This window comes from Engystomops pustulosus, chromosome 3 (assembly GCF_040894005.1).
Source record: "Engystomops pustulosus chromosome 3, aEngPut4.maternal, whole genome shotgun sequence".
In the NCBI taxonomy this organism is placed as follows: domain Eukaryota; kingdom Metazoa; phylum Chordata; class Amphibia; order Anura; family Leptodactylidae; genus Engystomops; species Engystomops pustulosus.
Window position 1 is genome coordinate 137,520,556 of NC_092413.1, and position 17,280 is coordinate 137,537,835.

Consider the following 17,280-nt stretch of genomic DNA (forward strand, 5'->3'; position numbering starts at 1 on the left):
TATATACCGTACATTCCGGCGTATAAGACGACCGGGTGTATAAGACGACCCCCCTACTTTCCTGTTTAAAATATAGAGTTTAAGATATATTCGCCGTATAAGACTACCCCTTTTCCAACTCATACAAAACACCGGTAAAAATTTTAAAAAAAACTGATTTGAATTTAACATGTTCCTTTTTTAAATTTAAATTCTTATGACATGCAGGTATATAGCAGGAAAACTGTCGCTCATAAACATAAGGCATACAACAACAACATTACCATCGTCCATTTTACTGTAAATGTTACCATACTGTACCTTAAATTTTTATTTTATTAAATATTCCATGCCATGTACTCTTTCACTGAGCGCCCCAAATGACATGTCTACTTTATGCTTTGGGTCGGTACGATTAAGGGGATACCAAATTTTTATAGGTTTTATAATGTTTTCATACATTTACAAAAATGAAAACCTCCTGTACAAAAATTATTTTTTTGATTTTGCCAACTTCTGGCGCTAATAACTTTTTTATACTTTGGTGTACGGAGCTGTGGGTGGTGTAATTTTTTTGCGAAATTTGATAATATTTTCAATGATATCATTTTTAGGACTGTACGACCTTTTGATCACTTTTTTATAGATTTTTTTATATTTTTCAAAATGGCAAAAAAGTGCCATTTTCGACTTCGGGCGCTATTTTCCGTTACGGGGTTAAACGCATTGAAAAACCGTTATCATATTTTGATAGATCGGGCATTTTCGGACGCATCGATACCTGACGTGTTTATGATCTTTACTGTTTATTTATATTTATGTCAGTTCTAGGGAAAGGGGGGTGATTTGAAATTTTAGGTTTTTTTATTATAATTTTTTTTTAAACTTTTTTTAATTTTTATTTATACTATTTTTCAGACTCCCTAAGGTACTTTAACCATAGGTTGTCTGATCGATCCTATCAAATACTGCCATACTACAGTATGGCAGTATATGGGGATTTTCCTCCTCATTCATTACAATGTGCTATCAGCACATTGTAATGAAGGGGTTAAAACGAAATAGCCTCGGGTCTTCGGAAGACCCGAGGCTACCATGGAGACAGATCGCCGCCCCCGATGACGTCACAAGGAGCGGCGATCCCAGGTAAGATGGCTGCGCCCATGCGCTGCTATCTTTTTGAGGCTGTCGGCAGCTTTGCCGGCAGCCATCGCTGTGAAAGCACCCGCGATCGGTGCTAGGACCGATCGCGGGTGTTACCGGTAAGCCTTTGCTGCAATATGCAGCAAAGACTTACCGGCTATGGAGAGGGCTCAGCCCGTGAGCCCTCTCCATGCAGCGCGACCCGACCTCCGCCGTAAATACACGGCAGGCGGTCGGGATTACCAGCTTATAAGACGACCCCAGAGAAGACAGAAGATTTTTCTGTCTTCAAAAGTCGTCTTATACGCCGGAATATTCGGTGTATATATATATATATATATATATATATATATATATATTGATATAGGGCTGCCTACAGTTGGTTAATTTGTTCCTTATGGAATAGATACACTGGTTATCCTGCATCATGTCATTAGGCTTTCTGAAAAAGTCATTCCTGATGTTAAGGGGACTGCCTTACCAAGTAGCCACGAGGCAATATTTTCCTTATGCCATTCTGAAAAAAACATATTTGCATATTCCTCCAAAGGGGAGAGCTGACCACTTTTGGAAGATTGTGTCATAAACCTCAATGTGTAGAATAAGGATAAAGTTTATACATGCTTAAATGTTAAGATTTAAATAAAAAGTAATGATGTTGAAAACGGACTTCTAGGAAATAAAATTTAAAAAACAATCTTACAGAAAAAAAAGTCAGACTGAAAGAAAAAACATTTATAGCAGAAAGCACATATGATAATGAATAGAGGGTTCCATTCCAAATCATAGATGTCAAAAACAGTATAATTGACAGACCAATAGCCACAACTTATAGTGCATCTCTAATTTTATAAAACTGACATGTGAGAATTTGGGATCTATAGAATAAAGCTCATGTAATTCCCTGCATTCCGGGCCCACAAGCATGTTACCTTCTCTGTCCTGAATGGATACAGATATTGTTAGGGTTGGGTAACACAGAAGACAGTGGATAGTGTGCTTGCCCCAACCTCTGTCCCTTCCTTTATCCCCCCCCCCCCCCACACACACTAAACCATGAGGCGACTACTTGAAGACTCAGAATACACTAGATAAGTGCGGGAAGGGAACAACACGAACAGACTGACAAACATAAAACCAGAACCCCACCTCCAGAACCTGATTGGAGCTGGACAACTTCTGAGAATTAACCCCTCATGGTGCAGAATAACCAAGCACAATCGCAGACACCATGCAGAGGTACCACAACTCCCAGCAGTCCAGAACACAACCCCTAAACAGCACGAGGTCTTAGCAGCCACTGCCCGGAGCGCACACCAGAGACCGCTGATAGCGGATGAGAGGTGGAGTCTGCGCGGAGACGCGTCAGAGGTCGGAGAACGCTGCTAGCACCACCAGAAGTACCAGAAGAATATCCCCTGCTATATCCTTTCTTCTCGTCTTCTTCGCTTTCTTGAGCACATGCCTTGTCTTAAAAACAGATACTCAACACCGATCGTAACACTTCAATTGGGAATCAAAACAACCACAGTTTTCTGAGAACCTGTACAGAAATAAAGCTTCAAGGCAATGCATTATGATGTCATCTTGATATGACTGATCATAGCCTTAGGGTTACTAAGTTGACACTTCTTTGAAGATGAACTTAGAAAATTACAAACAATGACCTACAGAAAGCAATAACAGGCAGACTATTGTGAAATATCATTAACTGGTTACAGTATGGATATCAAACATTAATAAGATATACATGTTACAGTTGAAGGGTAGTTATGAGGTAACAAAAAAGACAAAAACTAAAGTGCACCAAGTTTAGCATTTTATGCTAGAGTCTTGATCTTGATGTAACTGCAGATTTTCATCTCTGTAATTACATCTAGTAAAGCACAATGTAATTTAGGTATATCTCATGCATCCTTATCCAGTAGTGATATGTGAAGCTATAAAACATTGTAATATACACTGTATTAACCTCACCCTGTTTAACCCTTTCAAAATGCAGCCATTTTGTAGTTTAAATGGGGTTTCCCACAAATACAAGTTAGGCTCTATCCAAAGGATAGGAACTTACCAAGCGATCAGTAGGGGTCTCAATGTTGAAAACGGACCCCTTGTCGCTCCATGAGAGTAATGGAGCAGACTGCCGTGCATGACCTGCTCCATTAATCTCTATGGAGGTGACGGAGATCAAATGGAGGAAAAATGGAGGAAATCTGTTATGTCCTACTCCATAGAGATTAATGGAGCAGAACAGTCATGTGTGATCGTCTGCCCAACAGTCTGAGGAGCAGTGAGGGATCCGTCGGACCCCTTGAGATCATCACTGAGATCCCCACTGATCATCAAGTTAGACCATATCCCTTGGACAAGGCCTAATTTGTCTTCGTGGGAAAACTCCTTTAAGGCTAAGCCCAATTTTTTGCATTCTGACATGCGTTGTTTTATAGGGTTACAACTTTTTTACCACCTTTTTTGATGTCACGCAGCTTACAAATCAAACATCGGTTTTCCATTAAAAATCCCTATATATCAACCCATTTTCAAATCTGCACCCCTCCAACTATCAGAAACAGCTTTTAGGAAGATTGTTAACCCTTTGAGATATTCATAGCAATTAAATCAAAATCGTGGTGAAATTAATAATGGTCAAATTTTGTTGGTTATACCTTTATTTAACCTTAAAATGTACACATTTCCAAAAGATAAAAAGAGAAAATCGATCTTAAAATTTGTTCTGCAATTTCTCCGAAGTACAGAGACCTTTACTATTTTTATAGGTGCACAGTGAAGCACAGAAGGGAAGAAGCTCCATGTAGCTTGCAAGATTTACCTCATTGGGCTCTTTTGTAGGCTATAAAATAATTTATTTATTTTTATTGGGGTTACATGACGGCATTTTTTTTTTTTTTTTTTGTGGGATGAGATGCATTTTCCCTGTTACCATTTTGGGGCTTAAGATAGGAGTAGAAAAGCATCAATTCTGTACTAGATTTTTACACTTTTTCTTTTTTGTTGTTTACAGTATAGCCTAATAAAAAGTAGAACTTTTACTTCCCGACCATAAGAACCCCTAAGAAGAGATAAGCACGGTAAACAAGGCATGGTTTAGACAAAGTCAGATAAACTGAGTCATGGTTGCAAGATACACAATCTTAAGTCTGAAAAGTGGTCTAGTTCCAAGCAAAATATAAGAATCACAGCAATATGAAAGCAGTACATAGAGTCACACAAGCCAGAAAGACAAAACCATTAACAGGCCGAATGACATCACTAGTGAGTTTAAATGGAGTGCCTGGACTCCACCCCTGAAGCTGACTGGCTTTTCCATCACTCCAGCTGGCGCCTGTGACATACCCCCTGAGAACCATTATTGACTATCAATCACCCATATTTCCACAGAACCACTAACTTGGGTGTGGTTGTCAGCCCAGAGAACAAATCTACAAAGTAGCTCTGACAGTTTAATTTGTTTTTTACATTTGGGCATGCAGAACTGCATGAAGAAATGCCCTAATGTTAAGCAGAATCTTGCTTATTGATACCATTTTGGAAATGATGCTTTTAATCACTTTTTCAAATTTTAAGAGCGGTATATTGAAGAAAAATTAACAATTTGGACATAGGCCAATCTACTTTTTTTGTTATGCCGTTCACTGTATGGGATTTTTTTTTCATTTGTAACATTTGTATATTGTTATATGTGTTCTTGGTGGTGGGCAATTTGGAATCTTTGTATCTTTATGTATGTTTCTTATCTGTCATAACAAGCGAAGGTTACAATCCATATTTAAATCATTGCGGTCAAATTTGTAAAGGAAGATAAAACCAAAGTAAATTAGGAGGAAAAATTGTAATCTGTTATCCTGTGAATCAAATATCTAAGAGGGGTATACTTAGTTATGGTTAGCTGCAGTTGTGTATAAGTTAAAAGTGGAGCTATGCTATATAAAGCACTGCTGTTATCTATAGCCCCATACTTCTTGCATACTTTTCCTCTATTTAACCCATTAACGACCAGGACCTTTTTTGTTTTTCAGTTTTCATTTTTCACTCCCCATCTTCAAAAATCTATAACTTTTTTACCCATGTAAAGAGCTGTGTGAGGGCTTGTCTCCTGTTTAACAAATGACACTTCATAGTCACAGTATTTAATATTTCATGCCTGTACTGGGAAACTGGAAATTATTCCAAATGTAGGGAAATTGAAAAAATGAATTAGCCCCATTTTCTTGTGGGCTTGGATTTTACGGCTTTCACTGTGCGCCGCAAATGACCTGTCTACTTTATTCTTTGTGTTGGTGCGATCACAGCAATACCAAATTTATATAGGTTTTATAATGTTTTCTTATATTTACAAAAATTAAAACCTGTACAAAAAAAACTTCATTTTGCCTTCTGAATCTAATAACTTGTGTGGTGTCATTTTTTGGGATATGAGATGATGTTTTAATTGCTACCATTCTGAGGACTGTACACCTTTGAAACCCTCTTTATTGAACTTTATATATGTTGCAAAATGTCAAAGTGGTATTTTCTACTTTGGGGTCTATTTTCTGTTATGGGGTTAAACACCGGGAAAAACCGTTCTCCCTGATGTCACAGGGAGTGATGATCGAAGCCAAGATGGCGGTGCCTACAAGGTGCCAGCTTTTTACCGCCACCAGCAGCATTGCCAACGGTGATGATACCTGCAATCGGTGCTAGTACTGATTGCGGGTGTTACCAGTGCAATATGCTACAATATGCAAACACTCATCTTGTATGAAGTGGGTTCAGCCTGTCAGGCCCCTCTGAACAACTGCAGCTGATGTGAGATGTATATATACACTCACCGGCCACTTTATTAGGTACACCTGTCCAACTGCTCGTTAACACTTAATTTCTAATCAGCCAATCACATGGCGGCAACTCAGTGCATTTAGGCATGTAGACATGGTCAAGACAATCTCCTGCAGTTCAAACCGAGCATCAGTATGGGGAAGAAAGGTGATTTGAGTGCCTTTGAACGTGGCATGGTTGTTGGTGCCAGAAGGGCTGATCTGAGTATTTCAGAAACTGCTGATCTACTGGGATTTTCACGCACAACCATCTCTAGGGTTTACAGAGAATGGTCCGAAAAAGAAAAAACATCCAGTGACCGGAAGTTCTGTGGGCTAGAGGTCAGAGGAGAATGGGCAGACTGGTTCGAGCTGATAGAAAGGCAACAGTGACTCAAATCGCCACCCGTTACAACCAAGGTAGGCAGAAGAGCATCTCTGAATGCACAGTACGTCGAACTTTGAGGCAGATGGGCTACAGCAGCAGAAGACCACACCGGGTGCCACTCCTTTCAGCTAAGAACAGGAAACTGAGGCTACAATTTGCACAAGCTCATCGAAATTGGACAGTAGAAGATTGGAAAAACGTTGCCTGGTCTGATGAGCAGATTTCTGCTGCGACATTCGGATGGTAGGGTCAGAATTTGGCGTCAACAACATGAAAGCATGGATCCATCCTGCCTTGTATCAACGGTTCAGGCTGCTGGTGGTGGTGTCATGGTGTGGGGAATATTTTCTTGGCACTCTTTGGGCCCCTTGGTACCAATTGAGCATCGTTGCAATGCCACAGCCTACCTGAGTATTGTTGTTGACCATGTCCATCCCTTTATGACCACAATGTACCCAACATCTGATGGCTACTTTCAGCAGGATAATGCGCTATGTCATAAAGCTGGAATCATCTCAGACTGGTTTCTTGAACATGACAATGAGTTCACTGTACTCAAATGGCCTCCACAGTCACCAGATCTCAATCCAATAGAGCATCTCTGGGATGTGGTGGAACGGGAGATTCACATCATGAATGTGCAGCCGACAAATCTGCGGCAACTGTGTGATGCCATCATGTCAATATGGACCAAAATCTCTGAGGCATGCTTCCAGCACCTTGTTGAATCTATGCCACGAAGAATTGAGGCAGTTCTGAAGGCAAAAGGGGGTCCAACCCGTTACTAGCATGGTGTACCTAATAAAGTGGCCGGTGAGTGTATATGTCACACATCATTAAGGGGTAAGTCCTGTCTTTTGATATATACTTAAGGTCAGACAGTAGGTGTTCTCCTTAAGGAGAGATTGCCAATTAAGGCCACCTTAAAGGCATCTGGAGACTTAAAGCCATAGATTCTCCACTAGAGAATTCTGGGAAGTATGCAAATATGTTTTCCAAGGTGTTAAATGGAAGACAATGCCTCCTTTTTCTACCTTGAAAGGCAGCCCCCTTAACACCAAGTATGACTTACAAGAAGTATAAAAACATGGTGTGGGATTAACCCAAACCATTATATCTATTTCTAGAAGGAACAGGCTCCCAACTGTAGACAGCATTGTTTCGACCTGGTTGGGTCTCCTCAGTACAGCGTAGGGTAGCAAAAGGAGGCATTGTTTCTGTTCCTTCTGGAATAGATATACTGGTTTGGCTTAATCCCACACCATGTTTATATACTTCTTGTAAGACGTACTTGGTGTTAAGGGGGCTGCCTTTCAAGGTAGGAAAAGGAGGCAATGTTTTCCATTTAACACCTTGGAAAAAATATTTGCATTCTTCCCAGATATATATCTAAGACAGTATTGTCCCCTGCAGGCAGTACTTACTCAGTCCCTTGGAGTTCCTGAAAGTTCATTGTCCAACAACAATGCACTGTGCCGCAATTCAATAAGATCGTGCGCCCGATTTCCTGAATGTGTCGCTTCCCTTCCTCCCGGTGTATGTAAGTGCATATCTTGCAACACAATTTTAAAGTTAAATCCTGCACTTTGTCCGAATCAGTCGGATTGTCCGACAGCACGACCCTCCCCCCCTCCCCCCCCCCCCCCGATTTGAGTCACATGAAAGCTGGCACTGCTGCACCAAAATACGATTGCATGTGACAGAATCCCCTTCTAAATACCTGTCGCAGCGGCGATATCCCCGTAAACGCCGGAAAACCCAATGCAAATGCGATCCGCGAACCCTTAGCAAATAAGCCCCAGTGTCTCAGGCCAATCCCACTCTGCTTGTATGTAGGAACCGGAGGCTCAGAGTCAAGACAGAAGAGGAGAGCAGCATAGTTGAGCTTGATGCTTACAGCAGTGTGTCCAGCCAGGAGCATAGAAGGAGAAAAGTAGGTAGGAGATAAAAGACATGTCCCTGCAGATGCTGTCACGGCATTAACCCCTTGCTACCTGGCATGTAGTGGTAGGTGCCTGACATGTGGTGGCTGCTTTGCAAAGATGGCTCATTTTATTTAATTTTGGGCATAATTTCCTGCTGTTACCTGTGTAAAGCCCACCTTTATCTACCTGTCCAAATACCTCCTAAGGAGGTTATATTGTGTTTGTTAAATGCGATGTAAGATCAACATGTGATCACAAGAGAAGCAATGCGCAATCAAAACACGCCATGTGAACACTGCCTAATGCAGGCTTCCTACTTTTCTTTCCCAACATTATGGGATACTATCATTGATGTCCCTGCATGCCCTATGAGACCGCAACTGCCTGCCACTCTTGATGCTGTGTTCAAATGCTACTGGGAGGTGCTTGGCCGAGAAGCTTATGTGTTTCCTACCTAAAGCATACATTTTTGAATGACCACCACATGTTTTGCATGTAAGTAGCATAAGGTTCTTATTCCCAGTCGCAAGACTGTAATGTCAATGCACCTGTGATAAATAGCAGCTCCTCCCTGCTTCATTAGAATTTTAAAATTGGGTTTCTAAATGCAATTCTAAGGGCGCTTTCACACAATGGGGCAGATTTACTTACCTGGTCCATTCGCAATCCAGCGGTGCGTTCTCTGCGGTGGATTCGGGTCCAGCCGGGATTCATTAAGGCAGTTCCTCAGACGTCCACCAGGTGGCTCTGCTGCGCTGAAGAGCATCGGAACGCACTCAAGTTCACCGGCCTATTCCTAGTGAAGGTAAGTGCAAGCTCTGCGACACATTTTTTAAAAAAATGCGGCGGTTTTTCCGAATCCGTCGGGTTTTCGTTCAGTCACGCCCCCAGATTTCCGTTGCGTGCATGCCAGCGCCTATGCGCCACAATCCGAACGCATGCGCCAAAATCCCGGGGAAATCGGAAATATTCGGGTAACACGTCGGGAAAACGCAAATCGAGCCCTTAGTAAATGACCCCCATTGTGTTGCGTCATGTTTTTTGATGCGTTTTTGACACATTCCAAAGGCTTTAACTTTGATCACATGCTGAAGTAACATTGCGTTTTAGAAAATGAATGGAAAAGCAATGTTACCTCAGCATGTGATCCAGGCTGGAGCCTTTGGAATACATCAAAAATGCATAAAAAAAACTTGACACAATGCATTGTGTGAATGTGCCCCAACAGAGTAAATGAATGGCGTAAGAGTTAAAAGAGGAGAATATTTATGAGGGTGTGTCCACATGTGCAGACTGTGTTCATACATGATCACATATTAAAGTCACACTGCATATCCATTGCATTTAGTTAATGTTACCTTAACATGTGATTCAGGGTATCAGAATTTGAGCATCCCATGGGAACAATGGAAAGAAGCATTCTGGTGGGCTTCCAAAGCCTCTAAATGCGCAAACCTATGGGAGGTTCATGTAAAAATTCTTTCCAGATGGTATTATACTCCAACCCAATTAGCAAGATTTTTCCCAGGAACCTCTGACAGGTGTTGGAGACTGTGGACACAAAGGTTCACTACTTCATATATTTGGAACATGCCCTATCATACAACAATTTTGGAAAGGAGTATTTAATATAATATCCATCACAATGGAAAAACAGATACAATCAGATATGTCTTTAACCCTTTTGGGGTTGGGCATAACCAAAATACCTCTTAATTGTCGCAAATTGATAGGACATATTTTGCAAGCAGCAAAACTCTTAATAACAACAGCCTTAGAAATCACTACAAAATGTGGAATTCATGGTATAACAACACAGGACTTAACCCGGACTAATTTTTGGTCTGTTTTCGGGCATCCTTCTCACTAATGACCTCGACAAGGAAATCAACAAAACATATATTACTCTCTGTACATCTCTCTGTACATCTCTCTGTACTCTCTGTACATCTCTGGCACCTTTTATTTTATCCTATTGTTTAATCATCGCAGTGGTTCAACACTGCACATTCTTTATGTTAATTTAAATATTTTTATTGTAACATTATAATATAAAATGAGTCTGTGACATAAACGAATTGTAATACTTTTATCTATGATTCAATAAAAATATTTGAAAGAGAATGCAACATGTGAACGCAGTCTCAAGTTTTCTGATGCACTTTTACAGCCAAAAACAGGTGTGGGTGATAATATGAAGCTTCTTTTTATGACATTTCTGTTGAATTTTGGCTTCATTTGCATTGTGTTTAAACATATAGCAAAGCAAATGCATTTTGGTGAAAACACATATGCTTTCATATTATGCATTTTGTCTTTCTGCATTTTTTCTGCACTTCAAAACACACCTTAAGCATCTGCATCTCAATTAAATCTTAATAAGTTTCAATGAGGTTTCAGGCCATGATGCATTTTTGACGCATTCCAAAGGCTTAATTGCAGATTAACAAATGCAGTGGAAACGCAATGTAACCTTAGCATATGATCAAGGCTTAAGCAACAATAAAATGCAACAAAAAATTAGACGCAATGCATTGTCCGTTCTGGGTCTGTTCTCCGAGCATTAAAAACACATGTTTGGCTGATTTGAATCATGTTAACATTTGAAATATTAACATTTTCACAGTTGCTTAAACCCCCACAAATGCAGAAAAACAGATCCAAACCAGCCAAACCCATGGTAAACATGTAAAGATGCATGAGTTTTCACTGCTTTTAAAAACGCCCAAGAACAGTCTAAGAACGCACCGTGTGACAGCACCCTAAGGTGTAGTTCCCTTTATTATCAGTTGAAAGAAATTGGGGGGCATTTAACTTAGCTCTGGATATGTGTGATATTGTTTTTGTGATTTTTTTTTGCAAGGTTTTTGGGCTTGCCTGATTTATCTGTTTTTTGGGCTTGCCTGACATACTGAGGTATGTGCATTTTTTGTGGAATACCGTTTCACTTTCACTTTTATTGGTGTTTTGAAAGCAGTGTAGTTCACCTTACTCGGCTCTTTCTTGTATTCCTTTGACATGCTGAAATTTGGTTCCACCTTTGAAGGTTAGCACTAGAGACGAGCGAGCACTATAATGCTCGAGTGCTCTTTATTTGAGACAAACTTTTCCTGATGCTCGAGTGCTCGTCTCGAATAACGAGCCCCATTGAAGTCAATGGGAGACTCGAGCATTTTTCAAAGGGACCATGGTTCAGGAATAAAATGTGTTATTTAATTGAAAAAGAATGTCTTGTAAAACAGTGAACACAGGATCATTTAAGTGAAAAATGCAGTTAAAAGCACAGTGAAGAATAGATTACAGATGTTCGGTACATCTGCTTACTTGTCGGGAGATACGCGCAGAACGGTGCGAACAAAATAGCATGTGAAGAACAATATATACAGTATGTGTCCAAAGAACACATTGCAGATGTTTCCATACCTCACCCTCTATGCCCTTCCCCCCTCTCCTGGTGAACCCCTCTTATAACTTGTCCTGTCATATCTTATCTGCAACTTTCTCTCTGAGCTTTCAGCAAGTGTCTGAGACCTCGGGATCTTCTCCTGTGAGACCGCCATTCACACACAGCGGATTTACCTGATTGCAGGGTCTGGAGTCTCCCCGATGTCTCTGTCCTTGGTGCTGATCGCCTGGATGCGCTGTCCCGGGATCCGCTCCTCTTCTTCCACTGAAGTCTCCCCGATGTCTCTGCCCTTCACGATTTCTCTGCCCTTCCCTATGTCTCTGTCCTGTTCCCCGATCTCTCTGTGCTGCTCCCCGATGTCTAGGCCCTACCCGATGTCTCTGTCCTGTTCCCTGATTTCCCTGTCTTTCTCCCCGATGTCTATGTTCTGTTTCCCGATGTCTCAGTCCTCCCTTATGTCTCTGTGCTTCTCCCCAATGTCTCTGTGCTGTCCCTCAATGTCTCTGTCCTGTTCCCCGATGTCTCCGTCCTGCTCCCCAATTTCTCTGTGCTGCTCACAATGTCTCTGTCCTGCTCACTGATTTCTCTGTGCTGCTCCCCGATGTCTCTGTGCTGCTCCCCGATTTCTCTGTGCTGCTCCCCGATGTCTCTGTGCTGCTCCCCGATGTCTCTGTGCCGCTCCCTGATGTCTCTGTGCTGCTCCCCGATGTCTCTGTCCTGCTCCTTGATGTCTCTGTGCTGCTCCCCGATGTCTCTGTCCTATTCCCCGATGTCTCTGTCCTGCTCCCCGATGTCTCTGTCTTTCTTCCCATCGATGTCTCTGTGCTGCTCCCCGATGTTTCTGTCCTGCTCCCTGATGTCTCTGTACCGCTCCCCGATTTCTCTGTGCTGCTCCCCGATGTCTCTGTCCTTCTTCCCCTCGATGTCTCTGTCCTTCTTCCCCCCGATGTCTCTGTCCTGCTCCCCAATCTCTCTGTGCTGCTCCCTGATGTCTCTGTGCTGCTCCCCGATGTCTCTGTGCTGCTCCCTGATGTCTCTATGCTGCTCCCTGATGTCTCTGTCCCACTCCCCGATGTCTCTGTGCGGCTCCCTGATGTCTCTGTGCTGCTCCCTGATGTCTCTGTCCTTCTTCCCCTCCAATGTCTCTGTGATGCTCACCGATTTCTCTGTGCTTCTCCCCCATGTCTCTGTCCTGCTCCGCGATGTCTCTGTGCTGCTCCCTGATGTCTCTGTGCTGCTCCCTGATGTCTCTGTGCTGCTCCCTGATGTCTCTATGCTGCTCCCTGATGTCTCTGTCCCACTCCCCGATGTCTCTGTGCGGCTCCCTGATGTCTCTGTGCGGCTCCCTGATGTCTCTGTGCTGCTCCCTGATGTCTCTGTCCTTCTTCCCCTCCAATGTCTCTGTCCTGCTCCCCAATGTCTCTGTGATGCTCACCGATTTCTCTGTGCTTCTCCCCCATGTCTCTGTCCTGCTCCGCGATGTCTCTGTGCTGCTCCCTGATGTCCCTGTGCTGCTCCCGATGTCCCTGTGCTGCTCCCGATGTCTCTGTGCTGCTGCCCGATGTCTCTGTGCTGCTCCACGATGTCTCTGTGCTGCTCCACGATGTCTCTGTCCTGCTCCCCGATGTTTCTGTCCTGCTCCCCGATGTTTCTGTCCTGCTCCCCGATGTTTCTGTCCTGCTCCCCGATGTCTCTGTCCCTCTCCCCGATTTCTCTGTGCTGCTCTCCGATGTCTCTGTCCATCTCCCCCCCCCATGTCTCTGTCCTTCTTCCCCCCGATGTCTCTGTCCTGCTCCCCGATGTCTCTGTCCTGCTCCCCGATGTCTCTGTCCTGCTCCCCGATTACTCTGTCCTGCTCCCCGATGTCTCTGTGCTGCTCCCCGATTACTCTGTGCTGCTCCCCGATGTCTCTGTGCTGCTCCCCGATGTCTCTGTCCTGCTCCCCGATGTCTCTGTCCTGCTCCCCGATGTCTCTGTCCTGCTCACTGTGTTCTTCAATGTGTTCTTCACACATTTATATATATTGTTCTTTACATACTATTTAGTTCGCACTGGTCCGTGCGTATCTTCCGACAAGTAAGTAGATGTGCAGAACATCTGTAATCTATTCTTCACTGTGTTTTTCACTGTGTTTTTCACTTAACCCCTTACCGCTGAAGCCACTTTTCACCTTCCTGACACGGCCCTATTTTTCAAATCTGCCCTGTGTCACTATAAGTGGTTATAACTTTGGAACGCTATAACATATCCAAGTGATTTTGAAATTGTTTTCTTGTGACACTTTGTACTTTATATTAGTTGAAAAATTTGGGTGTTATCTTTTGCGTTTAGTTATGAAAAAAATGAAAAAGTGGTGAAAATTTTGAAAAAAACGCTATTTTCAAATTTCAAAAATTTCTGCTTTGCAGGCAGATTGCCATACCCCCCAAATAACTTACTAACTAACATTTGCCATAAGTCTTCTTAATGTTAGCATGATTTTTTAAACATTTTCTACTTCTTTTAGGAAGATAGGAGGCTTATAACTCTACAAGTGAATTCTCAGATTTTGGTGAAAATCACCAAAATCTATGTTTTGAGGGCCTAGATAAGTTTGATGTGATTTTGAGAGGCCTATATGAGAGAAAAATCACTATAATGACCCCATTTTAGAAAATGTATCCCTTAAAGAATGTAAAACAACTTTTATGAAATTGTTTAACCCTTTAATTGTTTCATAGGAGTTGAAACAAAATCAGGTAAAATTTTGAAATTAGAATTTTTTTGGTAAAATTAATGATTTTTTCCAAAAATTTACACATTCTCATTGGATAAAATACTAAAATGCTCCATAAATTTTGATACGCAATTCATTCTGAGTTTAGCAATACCCCACATGTGTTGGCAAACTGCTGTACCGGCACACAGCAGGGTATAGAAAGTAAGGAGCACCACTGGGTTTTTGCAGAGTACATTTAGCTGGAATACCTTTCTGTTACCATGATACATTTCAAGAGCTCCAGAGATAGCTGAACAGTGAAAACCCCCATAAAGGACCCCATTTTGGAAACTACACCCTTCACAGATTTTGTCAAGGTGTAAAATGAGTATTTGGACCCCACAGGTGTACAGAAATTTGGGCTGAAACCTGAAAAAATGAATATTTTTTCCTCAAAAATTCACTTTTTCCCCATTTTTCTGTTATCCACAAGGAGCAAAAGGAAAAATTGCTCCACAAAAATTGTTCAACAATTTCTCCTGAACGCGGTAATACCCCACATGTGGATATAAACTTCTGTGGGGACACACAGCAGGACGTGGAAGGGAAGAAGTGCCGTTTGGCTTTTTGAAGCTAATTTGGACAGAAAAAGTTTTCAGTGACCATGATACATTTGGAGAACCCCTGAAGTACCATAGCAGTGAAAACCCCCATAAAGGACCCCATTTTGGAAACTACACCCTTCACAGATTTTGTCAAGGTGTAAAATGAGTATTTGGACCCCACAGGTGTACAGAAATTTGGGCTGAAACCTGAAAAAATGAATATTTTTTCCTCAAAAATTCACTTTTTCCCCATTTTTCTGTTATCCACAAGGAGCAAAAGGAAAAATTGCTCCACAAAAATTGTTCAACAATTTCTCCTGAACGCGGTAATACCCCACATGTGGATATAAACTTCTGTGGGGACACACAGCAGGACGTGGAAGGGAAGAAGTGCCGTTTTGCTTTTTGAAGCTAATTTGGACAGAAAAAGTTTTCAGTGACCATGATACATTTGGAGAACCCCTGAAGTACCATAGCAGTGAAAACCCCCATAAAGGACCCCATTTTGGAAACTACACCCTTCACAGATTTTGTCAAGGTGTAAAATGAGTATTTGGACCCCACAGGTGTACAGAAATTTGGGCTGAAACCTGAAAAAATGAATATTTTTTCCTCAAAAATTCACTTTTTCCCCATTTTTCTGTTATCCACAAGGAGCAAAAGGAAAAATTGCTCCACAAAAATTGTTCAACAATTTCTCCTGAACGCGGTAATACCCCACATGTGGATATAAACTTCTGTGGGGACACACAGCAGGACGTGGAAGGGAAGAAGCGCCGTTTGGCTTTTTGAAGCTAATTTGGACAGAAAAAGTTTTCAGTCGCCATGATACATTTGGAGAACCCCTGAAGTACCATAGCAGTGAAAAACCCCATAAAGGACCCCATTTTGGAAACTACACCCTTCACAGATTTTGTCAAGGTGTAAAATGAGTATTTGGACCCCACAGGTGTACAGAAATTTGGGCTGAAACCTGAAAAAATGAATATTTTTTCCTCAAAAATTCACTTTTTACCCATTTTTCTGTTATCCACAAGGGGCAAAGGGAAAAATTGCTGCACAGAAATTGTTCAGCAATTTCTCCTGAACGCGGTAATACCCCACATGTGGATATAAACTTCTGTGGGGACACACAGCAGGACGTGGAAGGGAAGAAGTGCCGTTTGGCTTTTTGAAGCTAATTTGGACAGAAAAAGTTTTCAGTCGCCATGATACATTTGGAGAACCCCTGAAGTACCATAGCAGTGAAAAACCCCATAAAGGACCCCATTTCGGAAACTACACCCTTCACAGATTTTGTCAAGGTGTAAAATGAGTATTTGGACCCCACAGGTGTACAGAAATTTGGGCTGAAACCTGAAAAAATGAACATTTTTTCCTCAAAAATTCACTTTTTCCCCATTTTTCTGTTATCCACAAGGGGCAAAGGGAAAAATTGCTGCACAGAAATTGTTCAGCAATTTCTCCTGAACGCGGTAATACCCCACATGTGGATATAAACTTCTGTGGGGACACACAGCAGGACGTGGAAGGGAAGAAGCGCCGTTTGGCTTTTTGAAGCTAATTTGGACAGAAAAAGTTTTCAGTCGCCATGATACATTTGGAGAACCCCTGAAGTACCATAGCAGTGAAAAACCCCATAAAGGACCCCATTTTGGAAACTACACCCTTCACAGATTTTGTCAAGGTGTAAAATGAGTATTTGGACCCCACAGGTGTACAGAAATTTGGGCTGAAACCTGAAAAAATGAACATTTTTTCCTCAAAAATTCACTTTTTCCCAATTTTTCTGTTATCCACAAGGGGCAAAGGGAAAAATTGCTGCACAGAAATTGTTCAGCAATTTCTCCTGAACGCGGTAATACCCCACATGTGGATATAAACTTCTGTGGGGACACACAGCAGGACGTGGAAGGGAAGAAGCGCCGTTTGGCTTTTTGAAGCTAATTTGGACAGAAAAAGTTTTCAGTCGCCATGATACATTTGGAGAACCCCTGAAGTACCATAGCAGTGAAAAACCCCATAAAGGACCCCATTTTGGAAACTACACCCTTCACAGATTTTGTCAAGGTGTAAAATGAGTATTTGGACCCCACAGGTGTACAGAAATTTGGGCTGAAACCTGAAAAATGAATATTTTTTCCTCAAAAATTCACTTTTTCCCCATTTTTCTGTTATCCACAAGGGACAAAGGGAAAAATTGCTGCACAGAAATTGTTCAGCAATTTCTCCTGAACGCGGTAATACCCCACATGTGGATATAAACATCTGTGGGGATACACAGCAGGACTTGGAAGGGAGGAATGGTGATATGCACCA